General features: G+C 60.7%; 1 protein-coding gene across 1 annotated transcript in view; it reads right to left on the bottom strand.

Annotated features, from left to right (window-relative positions):
- Positions 1-387, bottom strand: part of LMF2 (lipase maturation factor 2) — a gene marked incomplete at its 3' end in the record, with an annotated part of 5,376 nt that overhangs the window by 3,759 nt on the left and 1,230 nt on the right. The gene's annotated exons all lie outside the window — the stretch shown is intronic.

Below are 387 nucleotides of genomic sequence, written 5' to 3'. Positions count from 1 at the left end.
CGGGGGCCTCAGCACAGGAGAGACGTGGACCTGGTGGAGCGGGGCCAGAGGAGGCCCCGGAGATGATCAGAGGGGTTTACAGGTCAGGTTGGATGGGGCTCTGAGCAACCTGATGCAGTTGAAGGTGTCCCTGTTCATGGCAGGGGGTTGAACTAGATGGCCTTTAAATGTCCCTGCCAACCCAAACCATTCTGTGATAAAAGGGAGTGAGGAAAGGAAGGTCCATCTGGCACACGGGGCCAGGAAGAGGCAGAGCCATGCACGCTGTGGCACAGCGCCCTTACAGCCACGCTGGGAGACAGAGTCCCCGCTGATGTGAATCACCCAGAGCTTTCCAGCCCTGCGCAGCCGTGGGTGCTGCTTCCTCTGCCTGCCGAGGCAGCGAGG

This window comes from Charadrius vociferus, unplaced genomic scaffold (assembly GCF_000708025.1).
Source record: "Charadrius vociferus isolate BGI_N301 unplaced genomic scaffold, ASM70802v2 scaffold2695, whole genome shotgun sequence".
NCBI classification, from domain to species: Eukaryota; Metazoa; Chordata; class Aves; order Charadriiformes; family Charadriidae; genus Charadrius; species Charadrius vociferus.
This window is presented reverse-complemented; position numbering and strand designations above follow the sequence as displayed.